At 35.7% G+C, this 14,891-nt stretch overlaps 1 long non-coding RNA gene across 1 annotated transcript; it reads left to right on the top strand.

Moving 5' to 3' along the window:
* The first annotated feature begins 4,192 nt into the window (after positions 1-4,192).
* LOC135156374 (uncharacterized) lies at positions 4,193-6,328 on the top strand. Its single transcript, XR_010295498.1, has 2 exons — positions 4,193-4,530; positions 5,777-6,328. It is a non-coding gene; the product is annotated as an uncharacterized LOC135156374 (long non-coding RNA).
* Positions 6,329-14,891: the final 8,563 nt, after the last annotated feature.

Raw genomic sequence — 14,891 nt, 5'->3', positions numbered from 1 at the left:
TTCATCTAAATCGGATGTAAAATAAGAAAGTTATGACAACTTATAGTTTCGCTTATTTTTCACAAAACAGTGATATGCACAACTCAGTGAAATGCAGATGAGACAGTCGATGATGTCCCTCACTCACTATTTCTTTTGTTTTTTTATTGTTTGAATAATAGAATATTTCACTCTTTACAGATTTGACGATAAGGACTAACTTGACTGAACCATATAGTATTAAACAATGCCAATTCAACATGTTCAGGAGGAATTAATCGTTGTTTCACTTGACAATGAGGAAAAACTTAGAATATTTCATATTTTATATAACAAAATCCAAAAGAAATAGTGAGTGGATGACATCATCAGTCTCATCATTTACATACCGACCAGGCTGCATTATAACTGTTTTGTGAAATTAAGCAAAACTTTAAAAGGTCATAACTTTCTTAGTTTACATCCGATTTAGATGAAATTTTCAGTGTTACGCTTGTTGGATTCAAATCAACTTTTTGTTGGGGTGGACTTGTCCTCTTTCTCTTTTATTCCTTTCTACTCATATTTCAACAAAATGGAGCAACCAAAATCCCCCCTCCCCTCTCTCTCGCTCACATCTTGTCCCATCTTCTCGTCTCCCGTTTCTCTGATTTCAGATTTGTTCGTTTTGTAGTTGTTTGTTTATAGTGAGAACGAAATCACATTTGATTTAAATATATTTTTATGGTAACTTGGTAAATCTGATTGTCTACACCAGCATGAATCACCCATCACATAATATAAACATACTATCACCCCTTCCATTAATCAGGTCATGTTTAGGATTGCCTGTCATCATCTGTCCCGTCCCGTATTAAAAGGGGGTCTGTTACCCCGTTGACTGATATACCATCTTCTCCCTATAGCCCAGTTTCTTAAGGGGGGGGGTCGATCTTCTAATCTTTGCATCAACTTGGTTCGGTTGTGGGAAAAACAATGAAAATATTTAACACAAAAGATGTGAACTTTTCTCAAATCATGGATGTATGATGTTAGAAGCACTATATTTAGGTCATTGTCGTAGGCAGTGGTGGGAGGGATAATGAGCAGGTGTGTCATAAAATGCATAGTGTGACCTAAACTTCCCTCTCCAAGCTTTAACTGTAAAAATTAAACCTGCTTGTTACATGTTCGGTTGCTTCGCTTTCTTGCTTTGATTTTTTGTTTACTTATTTACGTCCACAAAGAGCAGAAGGGCTCCGCTCCAGGTCCCCATGGTCATGATGGTATGAATTACGAAACCCTTCGCTCTTGGTAAAAGAGTGCAGTTTGCCTACAAGTCATGTTTAACACATGGCTCAGTCTTGGAACAGTTCCTTCTTTAAAAAAAGTGTTTTCTAATTCTTGTCACCCTATATATAGGGGAAAGATCTCCATGAAGAATTGCTATGACCCATCCTGAGCTTTTACTTTATTAGATATGCGACGAAACGTATTTTCCCAAAGTCTCTTCCTTTAGAGGGGGACCACTTATCGCCCTCTTGATGAGTGAGAACCGAGAGGACGTGGGGGAGGAGGATGTTTTCACACTGATTAGTCACGCTTTGACCATCACGTGACATGGATCATTGATAATATAGAGGCGCCGCCTTTCCTAGTTGTCATGGAAACATATTATTGGGTACATATAGTCTTGACATCTTGTTTGCTTTGATTCATGTGTTTTGGAAGATGGGAGGGTAATGATGACATCGGAAGAGTCTGATGCTCACTCTCACTTTAACTCCTCTGTTCTCTGACATGAAGTTTTCGAGATCAACCTAAAAATTGATTTACTCAGAGAAGCATTTCATCAAATCACTTTTTGTAAAATTATAATATCATATACTAAAAAAAAATATTTTCTAAAGTGTAGGATAATGTATATTCAGCTTCATAAAGATAGATTTAAATAGTCATTTAGAGCTCAATTTAAAAAAAAAAACGAGTTGAAGGCTTTTACATGAACACTGATAATGCCTCTTTTGTCTTTCGTTTCTTATGATATGAAATATAATGGATTTGATCTTATTTATTATTTTCTTCTGCATTTATATCATTCGTAATCTAATTCGTATACAATTATACATTTTTATAAAATAACGAATATAATAATAATAATAATAATAATAATAGCCAATTTTTATAAAGCGCTTTTCCCAGAATGGCTCAAAGCGCGTTACAGCATATTATTACCCCGGTCATTGGATTCATTTCAATCCCGCACGAAAAGTGCACAATTTCCACTCCCTGGGGAGCATTCCTTGCATTCATCGCAGCCTCATTGTGGCGCTGGCAAAATCAAACATACAATATCTTTCGCATCCTACCGGGTACCCATTTAGCACCTGGGTCGAGAGTGGCAAAGTGTGAATATGATGCATGTATGTTTGTTACTGTTTTTGGCTTGAATCATTGAAAAGATGTACTAAAAATATCACTCTAAAGAAAATGATCTACTATATCATGTATATTATGACATCATAAGCAGACTGCTTGGAAAAGAAAAATGGCAACCACAGATTCAAGCTCATTAAATGCAGTTATAAGAAAAACATCAATTCGTAATGAAGATGGAGGTTATAAGGATGATAGTGGCAATGATGGCGACGATTAATCAAAGGAAGAGTGATTTCATGATAAACTTAAAGGACAAGTCCACCCCAACAAAAAGTTGATTTGAAAAAAGAGAGAAAAATCCAACAAGCAAAACACTGAAAATTTCATCAAAATCGGATGTAAAATAAGAAAGTTACGACATTTTAAAGTTTCGCTTAATTTCATAAAACAGTTATATGCACATCCTGGTCGGTATGCAAGTGAGGGGACTGATGACGTCACCCACTCACGATTTATTTTGTATTTTATTATATGAAATATAAAATATTCTAATTTTCTCCTCCTTGTCAAGTGAAACAAAGTTTTATTTCTCCCTGAACATATAGAATTACCATTATTTTAACAGTTTATGGTTAAGTTAAGTTGGTCATTATTGTCAAATCGGTAAAAATTGAAATATTGTATTATTCAAACAATAAAAAACAAAAGAAATAGTGAGTGATGGACATCATCGACTCTCTCATTTGCATATCGCTGAGTTGTGCATTTAACTGTTTTGTGAAAAATAAGCGAAACTTTAAAATGTCATATCTTTCTTATTTTACATCCGATTTTGATGAAATTTGCAGCATTATGCTAGTTTGATTTTTCTCTATTTATTCAAATCAACATTTTTCTGGGGTGGACTTGACCTTTAAACATTGACACAGAAATCTTACTTATCACATATTCTGGTGATTACATGGATTTACGTTTGCAAATTAGTAAAAAGGCGATAAATCTTTATTTTATTTATTTATTTTTATTCATAAACTCTGGAAGACAGTTTCACATTGGGTTGACATATATAATGCAACCATCTTACCGGTCAAACGTCATGAGTCTGCTCACGGTGTAATATCTATCATCACACAAATACTTTATGATTGTATTCTGAAAATATATTTCAAGGAGCGGAAAAGGCATATTTGCGGGTATTGACCCTTTATTCCGCCTTCTCTCTCTAATTAAGAAGTTACCTTCGATTTCTAAGGTCGGTTGTTTTAAATCCAGCTGAAACCTTTCACCTCCTGATCTCAACCGATATGATTTTTAGGGGTAGACTAAAGACACTACCAGGAAGCGTATTATAATCCTATACCAGCGACTGTCTGGAAAACAGACTTGACCATAAATTATTGTATCCTTGTTTGAAACAAAAAAAAGTATTAGCGCTGTTGGGTGACATGAAAATAAACTCGTTCACAGAATGGGAAGAATAAAGAAAAATATGACTGCGGCATTACTATTCTTCTTCATACTCTTAAAAATGTTGGACAACATACTGTCCACACAACAATTGGTTAAAAATTTATCAAATTCTGGGTAGTTTTTAACCAATAATGTGTGCTTTGGGTGAAAACTACCCAGATTTTGGTAATTTTCTTAAAGTATACACACAAAGAAAATTCACGAAAGTGATGATTATAGACAAATTATATATGAATGGAAAGGTCTTGTCTTTTTATACACAAATATGTCACTAAAAAGTCTTATCGATGTCGTGGAAATGCAAGAAATGAAATTATTAGAGACCATTCTAAGCCCCCCAGCCGCCCCCCAGACCGACAGTTCACGCAGTGAAAACAGTCGAGAATAATGACGTCACACAATAATCGAGCTCATCATCCCTCTGTGCATAATACACTGAATCACCTTACTGACCTCTTCAATATCTTCCGAATTTACCGTTTTCTTCATGTAATGTGACATCCGAATTCTGTTTTCGACAACTTCAGACTATAAGGGAACCAGAACTGTGTTATTTTGCCCGTTTTTTTATTGAATTGTGAACTGGAAAGATCGATTTTGTCCACTCGACAGTCTTCGTTGTGTTGCTCTACTACTATTGAAAAACTCCAAGCTGCACGGTCCCATTCACTTGCTCCCGATGCATGTTGCAGGCTACGCTGTTTGATCCAGTCAAAAGTCAAGGTAAGCATGTTTGGAAACTGTACTTGTTCTGACGATGCATTCAGGTCAGATGACAGATACAGATCTGATATAAGTTTAGAATCATGCATTTTGGCATAACTACTATTAAAATTAAAAAGTTTTTATTTTAGAAATAATGTTTTTGTACAATTCCACCCAAGGCAAGGGTTCATTACATGCCGCCACGCACAGAAAAATCAAGCCATAGAAGTCGTGTGTTGTGGACCCAAGAAGTGAGATCCCAGACGCCTCCAGGCTAAGCACGCGCGACCCACTAGTTAGAAATCCACTGCCAAACGCGGTTCGTGGTGCGGGGTTAGTATACTAAAAATCTGCTGGAATTGTGCCACTCACACGTATTAATAATACGTGTGAGTGGCACAATTCCAGCAGATTTTTTCTTCAGATTTCTAAAACTGGTCAGGACTCAGGCAGGCAATTAAATTATTTAGGAGCACTGAGTGGTATGGACCATGGCTGAAAATCTGCTGTTTCAGAGGAATGTTTAAGTTTTTATTATACACAGAATTATATCACCATGATGCCGATGTCATGAAGCCAGACAAATTTTCAGCAGTGATTACCCTGATTCCTGGCCAAAATCACTCACACGTATTGCGAGGTTAGTATTAGTATACTACTAGTACGTATTGCGAGGTTAGTATTAGTATACTAACCACGAACCGCGTTTGGCAGTGGATTTCTAACTAGTGGGTCGCGCGTGCTGGGATCTCACTTCTTGGGTCCACGACTTCTATTGCTTGAATTTTCTGTGCGCGGCGGCATGTAATGAACCCTTGGGTGGGCCAAAATTAGAGTCTGGTGTTTCTTTCTGATTAGAGTGTTGCTGCATATATGTATGCGTAATGCCTTCAACAATGAAGATATATGCAATCTTTGTAATGACACAGAGACTCAGAGAGCACCGTACCTCAAGTGATGTTCGTGTAGTCTCCACTTCACTACTGGAGTACTGCTACAGCCTACACTACGCTACACACTTACCCGGGTAGGTGTGGCGTACATGTACGGTAGTGTAGCGGTAGTGAAGTGGAGTGGGGCCTACACAAACATCACTTGAGGTAGAGCACCAGTGTTCTGAGTGGAACTTTTCAGGTATCATACTACCATTTGTTGTTGACCAGGAATTACATGCCACCGCACGTCATCAATCATCACGATAATTAAATTCATACTTTGATTTGATTATTTAAACTATTTCTTTTTTTCTCTCTTCTACACACAGATCTGCACAATTGCTAACTCTGGTGACTTCTGGTCTCTGCTTGCTACCTCAATCTGGGAGATTCCATCATGTCCTTTTACTATGATTTGGATATAGCCATTTTTTTCTTCACTCTTTCCAGGACCTACGGTTTGCAAGTTGTGGAATGATAATGATACAAAAGAAAAAATTTCTTTATCAATCTTGGAAACAATTTTGAGCACAGTTTTGGAGAGAACTAAGAAATTTTACTCGGACAGGAATACAGCTTGTCAAAAATAATAACACACAATTTAAAACGAAAGAACAATTTTAATGTTACTAGGGCATTTTGCGAGAAATGTTATACTCAATCACACGTCCCAAATCAAGGGAAAGTCCTTTGATTAAACATGTAGTTGAATTGCGATTGCAACTCGACCTTATTACGCTTGAATTTGAATTTAAGACTTACGCTTGATTTGCAATTGAACATAAGTTTCTTGCAGTGCCCCATAATTATGTTTTGTTATCAGATATTTAACGTGCTGATTTTTCTCGAAAGGTATAATATATTTGTCCTTTTAAACGGTATTTGAATATGGGTACGCCTTTTATTTGTTTTCCACAATATTTATTGCATGTATGAACAGAAGTGAAATATTTATTGTGAAGCACTGTGAATGTTGTGTGATGGTTCATCATCAGACTGAAAGCCTGGTGGATGTGAGGAAGTGGCCTGGATGAAAGAAAAGTGAACATGTGTCCAATTACTGATTTGCATATTCTAAGACAATTTTGTTTCTGGATAAATTTTGCTATGCATTCCCTACATTAAGAGTAAAGGAGAAGTCCACGCAATCAAAAATTCATTTGAATTTAAAGAAAAATAACAAGATATTGCAGGAAATTTCATAAAAACTTTGATTCAAATTTATATAATTACTATTTTAACAGTTCCGTAAATATAACCTATTGTGATCAGATGAAGAGTTTCCTATCGTCAAATCTGCAAAGAATAAAAAACAAAATGCCACAAAAAATAGAAACGAATGTGATGTGAGTGACAACTCTAATTTGCATATCATTGTTTTGTGTATATGACTGTTTTGAGTAAAAACAACAAGGGAAATCACTCTATTCAAATAATTTTTAGTTGATGTGGACTTGACTTTTAACTCTACCCCTCCCATCCCAAATAAGAGTAGAAATAATCTAATCAAGAACTTGAAAATCAAAAGCAGCAATTAAGAAGCAAGATTTGATAAATACAGGTCTGAATAGAATTTCACAAGAAAATAAAAAGAGAAAAAAAAGATGGGTAGGGACGGGGAAGGAATAAAAAAAAAAATACCCAGAAAAAAAAATCCGAGTTTCGAACCAGGGTCCTCGCACATGATAAAACAATGGCCAACGCATTTGGCCACAGACCATCGCCCTAACAGGAAGGCATTTTTAAGATATATGAAAGAAAGTCCGCTCGCCGCTGTTTCCTAATAGTGCTTCGCCGGCAATTCAACTGCAATTTCAGTCATTTCGCGATGGATATTGCCGTGTTTTTTTTGTGATTCCTGACTTTGCTACTTAATGAAATTTCATAATTTTTGTTCAGTCATAAAGAAGAATGTCTATGCTTTATATTGACTATAACATTAATGTGACGCAAGTGTGATTTCTACGTGAAAATATGCTTTGTTTATTCACCTATATTTCTTGAAAAAAAAAAAAAATTCTAAGCTAAATATCGGTCACCAAAATACGTTAAATGTGCACTTTTTTTCACTGTTCAGTAAATTCAAACTTTTATCTATATAACAAGACCAATCTTAAGAGGAATAAACAATTCTAAGAGCAAAAAACGCTGATTGGAAAGATCGTCTCCAATGGGCTGCTGTCAGCTCAGCTGCTCACTGCTCATTGTGTGACGTCACTCAGCTGGAGCTCGCAAGAGGACCGGTGGAAGGCAGAAATATGGCATGAAAATAAATCATTTTTGAGAGCTGATTTCTGCAATCTCTGATCACTATTTTGAAAAGTGAAGTTATATATCTGATTAGTAATACTTCCCCTTTACAATGATGACCACATAAAGTCATTATAAAATACTTTTGATTCTTTGGATGTATACTTTAAACCAAATGTTGTGTGGACAGTATGTTCCTCAAAATTTTAAGAGTGCATGATATGGAAATAATTTCATTTTATTCTCAAGCTGAATCTTACCACATTGAAATCGATCAAAAGTTTTTTTTTCTTGAGCATGTTGTAAATGTGAACACAACATTATTTACAATGATATTAGACGAATCTAAATAAGACACAACCTAATACTCTACATGACACGAAGAGAAATTGATTAGACAGAATCGATCGTCTAATCATAAGTTACTATCATGACTATATGTTGTTTATGAAAGTGTTTTCATAATTTGATTTCTGCACTTAAAGTTCTTGTGTAGGTTTATTCCCAATTCGTCTAATGCCAATTCGTCCAATTGCCAACTCGTCTACTATCATCTGGTCTACTATCAGTTCGTCCACTCACTACATGGTCTACTTTAATTTCTAATAACCAGTTGGTCCAATAGCCATTTAGTCCATACACCATTTGGTCTATTATTGGACTAAGTGTTAGATTGTGCAAAATGAATGAAAATGAAATGGATATTAGATCAACTGGTTATGAGTCGAAATGGTCATAGACGAAATGGTGATTAGACGAAATGGTGATTAAATGAAGTAATGATTGGACAAAATGGTTGTTAGGCGAAATGTTGATGGACGGAATGGTATTAGACTAAATGAAGGTAGACCATGTGGTGAGTGGACGAGTTGGCAGTAGACGAAATGGCAATTTACTCTTAGAATGTACAATACACACATTCCATTCCCTGGCCTGATCCACATATTCTTCGTTCTAAGTTGGAAATCTTCACATCAGGTTTGAGAAGAAAAGGGTATTCATTCATTCATTTAATGGTTTATTCAGTAGACATGTATGGCAGTAAAAAACTGAATTACACATGCTTTACAGGGTATTGAAACATACATGGTAAAATAAAAAATACAGATACAATTAAAATTATTCATTTATACGTAAAATTTGCACCGTAAATTATTGATAAAGATGAATAAAAACAAAATAATGCATATAATTAATTGATAAAATTATTCCTAATAAAACTCTTAAAATATGATAAAATGGTAATCAAAATGAATTCACAATTGCTAAGCATGTAGATACAACGTTTAAGAATTTTCAATTTATTTCAGTTAAGATTTTTTAATATTCATTAAGCACACGTACAAGATTCGGGAGGGCACTGTTTTTTTTAAATATGTTTGTTATTGTTGTTGTTTTTTGTTATCCAAACCCTTGCCGCCGTTTAACGTGTTAAATTCTCGAAATTAAGCGAGACATTTCAATACTATTTTCAATATTTATATTTTAAATTTTTAGATCGATTTAATAGCGTCCCATAATCTATATTACCCTCTCCTCTTTAACACACCTAACCCAACCTTTCTCTACCCCTCTCCCTCCCCACACTTCTCTACCCCTCTCCCTCTCCACACTTATCTACCCCTCTCCCTCTCCACACTTATCTACCCCTCTCCCTCCCCCACACTTCTCTACCCCTCTCCCTCCCCACACTTCTCTTCCCCTCTCCCTCCCCACACTTCTCTACCCCTCTCCCTCCCCCACACTTCTCTACCCCTCCCCTCCCCACCCTTGTATACTCTACTTTCTTAATTTGTAAATCCTCCTATCGTCCTTGAGAAGGAAGCTGGCCATCGTAATACAGTTCAAGTTCAACACACACCAAATGAAATGGAAACAATACTAATTACATTTCCTACCAATACAGAGGATAGGGCACTAAGGTGAGATAAGGAAGATGGGTTATTTCTTTCGTTCGTCTTGCTGCAGTCACACGACACCAATCAATGACATGCCATTTGAATATCATTGAATGTTTCGATCGGTCTTCGGTTGGTTCCTTGTGACCGTGGTATAATGTGCTATAATAGTGTTTGACATGGTTGGTGGCTCTGACGCCTGTTTGTTAGATTTCTTTTGTCATCTGACGGATTGTGTTTCACCTTTCAAGACGGTGAAGAGTTCATTCGAGATTTTGAAAGTTCTTTGTTTAAAAAAAACCCCTTCAAATTATTATTTTCGGTGTCCCTGTTTAGAGGTGTCTCCCATGTTTTAATCGCAGAGTTGTCTCATCCAATGTAATGAATCAAATAAAATCAGGAGACATAACATGGGAAAAATTCGCAAGAGAGCGGAGCGAGATAGCAAAAATATCATTAATTTTAATGATTTTCTTGCCTACACCCCACCCCCCCTCTCTCTCTCTCTCTCGCTGTGACCAGTGACCCCCATTCCCCTCTTCTCTTGTCTCACCTGATGTAATGTTGCTAGTTGATTGTTTTACCATACATCGGGCAAGAAACCTTTAGTAGATCCTTGGCGGTGTCCAGGGATAGCAGTTGTGGTAACCAGGGACGTGTCTCCCTCTCACGTCCATGTGGTAACCATCCAGAACCCAATAAAATTACCACCTGAAGTGATTGTTTGTATGAATATGAAGTATTACAAGTATTACATTTGGCATACCAAATGGCTCCGGAAAAAAAATGCGTAATTGCTGAGAAATTAGCAAAATCAGCACGGAATTCCATCAATTGTCGAGTATTTTTCCAAGCAAAATTAATATACTGTCTCACAGATGCTTTTCTGTGTTTAGTCATCAAAATGATAGTTTTTGAGCTAAGATTTCACGATGTACCGGATCTAGATATATATGGTGACAATAACCTTTCTCATGAAATATATTATTATGTGCTGCAATTACTGTCTTTACCTGTAACCGACAATTTCCTGGTTTGTCAGAGCATGGTCAGAGAACAATTCTGGTGCTGAAAACAATATAGCTAAATAAATACTATAGTAGAGTAAAATTTACTGAGCAAAAATGCTGAAAATGTCATCAAAATCTGATAACAAATAAAGAAGTTATTGAATTTTAAAGTTTAGCCAATATATTGGGAAAACAGTTATAATCATCGTCATTCATTAGGTGGGCTGATGATGTCATGTACCCACTTTGTAATAAATATGTCATATTTTCTTACAATTTGTGTATGTTATTTCTCCCTAATAATAAAATTAGTTGCTGCAATGAACATCTAATGCATTTTCAATTTAATTCAATTTATTTATTTCCACAAAAAAAAAAAAAAATCATACATGTTAAAACAATCAATATAATATTACATGAAGCTGACATGCTTGTCAAGAGAGATTCCTGTTAAAACAAAACAATGTTCCTTGTAATATGAATGGTACACATCAAAATCGTACAAAATAATGTATAACAAAACAAACAAAAAAGAAGAAAATGTGGTAACAGTTCATCAGAATGTCTACTGTATGTGTTTTATTTATTATTATTCTTTATTTATTTATTTTTAAACAAGTGCACACGTAGTTACCAATAATGCATATAGCATTTTCATTTATTTGAAAGCAGGATAAAAGAGCATTGTAGATTAAATGCCTCGCTCACGGGCATAGGGTGCCGCGGCCGGGAATCGAACCCCGGACTTTCATGTATAGCCAGGCGCCTTGGACCACTCGGCCACGGCTCCCCGAAATGCTTTCGGGCCGGGGAGCCTTCCCTCTGGTAGATTTGCGAGCCGTCTGCTTTGTGCGTGCCATGGTTGTTTTACTTGTCATTATGAGTACCGAATAATATACATACACACACACACCCACACTCACACACACACACACACTGATTGATTATACATTTGCACGTTTGCCGGACCATGGACCTACTCGACTTGTCAATTTGAGCGTTCCATATTCCACATGGTTTGTTTGTTTGTTTGAATGGTTTTTTTTCTCTCTTTACTTGTTTTTGACATGTATGTAGGTCCATGCTTTGGCACAAGGTACGTACTTCGAATCAATTACGTCATCCTCGGATCTTCTTCATTATGAAAAAAAACAACCTACAAATTTAAACAAATGTGACGAGCGTTCCCTCGGTAGCCGGTGGTAGAAGTCTTGAGGTCAAAGGTCAAAGATCTTTGACCTGGAAGCAGTGAGAAGCGTGATGGGTGAACAAGACGAACTGTTGTTCTAATCAGAGGCACTGATCGCTCCCAGGGGATACGGCAAGACGTCTTCCGAACATCTGCTACTTACTGCTCTTCCTCATCAGTCGATGAAAACTATGAGGATGAAAACGAGTCACCAATATTCCCATCTAGCTCAACCTAATTTAGTTCTGATTTCAGTTCAAATAATCATTTTGAGCAAATTACAAAGACATCTATTTCATTTTGCCAGTTTGTTGTTTCCTAACTCATTTTGATTTCCTCGCTCTAAAGTTAATTATTCCAAGATTAATCATGGCGCCTTCTTTGAGGCTGCCTTTCTTGTTTTATCTTGCGTCCTATCATTATGATCATTAGTACCGAATAATATACATACCGACAGTCATAAGCTGAATAAAAAAAGAGAAGGAGGAAATGAGAGCAAGAAGAAGAAGAATACAAAGCAAGATTAAAAAGGGTTCTTCCAAGCTTGATAGTTTTCTTTTCTTTTTCACAATTACTTTTTATTCCTAAAAAAGAAAAATTTTCTTCTTACATACATTAATTTAATATATACAGTGCGTCCCACAAAAAACGAAACCGAGATTTATCGATGATTTATCATAACTTAATCACAAATACAATAGACAAAATAATGACCTACCATGGTAAAGCTTAGAATCTCTTCTTACATCTGAAATTACTTAGATTATTTATAATTCACGCATGAGTGAGCAAAAACAATTTGAAGAGGGGATACCAAAAAGTCCATTGGCGGGCTGTATCTGGGTTTCAAAAAGAAACTCACATTAAAAAAAAGTTCAATATCTGTTCTTTAATTTGATACTTCAATTACAGATAATCATGATAATGGTCAAGAAATAACAAAGTTCTGATTATTTGAAATAAGGCTTGAATTTCAACAATTTCATAAAATAAAGAGGTTTTACAGGATAGCTTTCAGACTCACACTCTATTTACTCCGTTTTGTTGACGATCAGCCATGCATCAAGTCTTTTGTTAACCGTGCAATATAGCTTCTGTGGGAAACCGGTGAAAACACGTTTATTTAATGAAATTATGGAAATACAAGCATTGTTTCGAGGGAACAGAACTTTTTAAAACTTCTTGTACACCATTTTCCGTGATTAAGATATCAAATGAAAGAGCAGATATTGAACTTTTTAGGCGTGTGATTTTCTTTTTGATACCCCCGCCAAATGAGTTGTTGGTATCCTAACTTCAATATATATAGATATATATAAAGTTTTCTCGAACCTAAGAGACCATGGTGCTACCAGTAGACCAGGTAATTGTGGGTGAGATCCCTGAATAGACTACTCTAAACCAAAGGATGTAGTTTCCCTGTCCATATTCTTTTCAGTATGGTTTAATTTCATTCTATCAACTTTTATTGAAAGTGATATTTAAATAGACCGTAATGACCGAACAGGGCTGGCATATGCCCAAGGGTTCTCAATTCAACGAGTAACAAATTAAAGGTATCATCGTAGAAACTCGAATGAAGATGAATCGTTTGGAGCATAACGTAAGATATTAAGTAAGTTTATTTTGAACATGGCTATAGGAAATTTGCATAATCTATGACGTAAGATTTTAAGTAAGCTTATTTTGAACATGGCTTTAGGAAATTTGCCTAATTTATGATACAATGTAGTCAGTATAAGTGTTACACATTTTCACGTGTTTCTAATCACGAATTCATTCACTCTCATGACTTCTTCATACCTGATCGATGTTTGCAGCTAATCCTGCATGCTTGTCAGTAAAAAACGCGATTAGCCAATGCCACCCTATAGGATATACGTACAGCATGACATACTACTAATAGTATATATTTGTACAACGATTTGTATAGTACCTGTAATGGGATGATGGCATGCCAGCAAGCAATCCATGTACCTTCTTTATTAGTATTCCAACAAGAGTATTCAAGACTCAGTTGCTAGGTATACTACCGGGTACAAGGTCAAGTCCATGCCTCAAAAAAATATTGGTTCGAACAAATAGCGGAAAATCATACAAGCATAATGCTACAAATTTCATCAAAATAGGATGTAATATAAGAAAGTTATGACATTTTTAAATTTCGCTTATTTTTCACAAAATAGTTATAATTATTCACAATTTAGTTACATGCAAAGGAGAGAATCGATGATGTCCCCAATTCACTATTTTTTTTTTAAATTATACAATATTTCAATTTTTACAGATTTGACAATAAAGACCAACTTGACTGAACCATAAAATGTTAAACAATGGTAATTCCATATGTTCAGGGTGAAATAAAACTTTGTTTCACATGACAATGAGGAGAAAATTAGAATATTTAATATTTAACATAATAACACAAAAGAAATAGCGAGTGAGTGATGTCATCAGTTCCCTTATTTGCATACGGACCGGGATGTTACATCCGGTTTTGATGAAATTTTCAGTGTTGTGCTTGTTGGATTTTTCTCTTGTTATTTAAATCCAGACTTTGTTGGGGGTGGACTTCTTCTTTAACACCTGGGTGGAGAGTGGCAAAATGTGGATTGACGTCTTGCTAATAAAAGGATCCGAGGTCACGGTGGGATTCGAACACACGATTTCTTTGATAACAAGGCCTAGTGTCAGAACCGCTATTATTATAACGCTAGGTCGTTTAAAAACAAAGACTATTGCCAATAGTAAAAGGTAAAGAAATTCAGTTCAATTTTGCTATAAATGCGGCTTGAAACCAAGGATAATTCTCCATACTCGACATGCTCGAAAGATGTGACTATACTCTAACATCTTGAAGAGCGTGTTAGAATATAGAACATAGGAGTTCATTGTTCGGCTCAATTCAGGAACCTAACAACATTCATGTATTGAAGGTTACCACTGACTAAAGAAAATAAACCAATAGCTTAAGAAAGGAGGGGGAAACGAGGTTAAGGAGGTGGATTCGAGAATATCAAAGCAAACAAATCGGAAGTAAATGTTGTCTTTGTAGCAGGTAAATATCATGTGATTGTGATTTTATAAAAGGTATGTT

Source organism: Lytechinus pictus, chromosome 13, assembly GCF_037042905.1.
Source record: "Lytechinus pictus isolate F3 Inbred chromosome 13, Lp3.0, whole genome shotgun sequence".
Lineage (NCBI taxonomy): Eukaryota > Metazoa > Echinodermata > Echinoidea > Temnopleuroida > Toxopneustidae > Lytechinus > Lytechinus pictus.
This window is presented reverse-complemented; position numbering and strand designations above follow the sequence as displayed.